Source organism: Penaeus monodon, chromosome 15 (assembly GCF_015228065.2).
Source record: "Penaeus monodon isolate SGIC_2016 chromosome 15, NSTDA_Pmon_1, whole genome shotgun sequence".
NCBI classification, from domain to species: domain Eukaryota; kingdom Metazoa; phylum Arthropoda; class Malacostraca; order Decapoda; family Penaeidae; genus Penaeus; species Penaeus monodon.
In genome coordinates, this window is record NC_051400.1 from 14,680,276 (window position 1) to 14,680,777 (window position 502).

Here is a 502-nt window from a genome sequence, read left to right on the forward strand (position 1 = left end):
GCGAAGAAATACGAAAATGTAAGTACTTTCTAATTTTCAAACGGAATTCGTAATACCAGCAAACTAGTCAAATAAACTCATAAACATTAAAACACAACCAAATAATCTACAGATACAACCAATAAAACTTATTTCCCCCCATACTTTGCAACGCATTATCCGCAAGGTCAGAGTCAGCGAGGAGCGAGGCGGGGTCACGTGACCAGCTGCGTCATGCGGTTTCGCAACTCGAGTTTGACCTTGGATCGGCCAGGCTTGCGCTCCGCCCCTGCTGGCCGGGGACGAGGCCTGGCGTCGGGTCTCCATTCTGGAGTCAGCGCCTTGGGAGGTCGAGTCCCGTGGTGTCGACGGCAGCTGTGAGCATCACTATAAAAACACGTTGAATATAAACGATACTAATACTACTATGAGCATCACTATAAAAACACGTTGAATATAAAACGATACTAATACTACTATGAGCATCACTATAAAACCGTTGAATATAAAACGATACTAATAC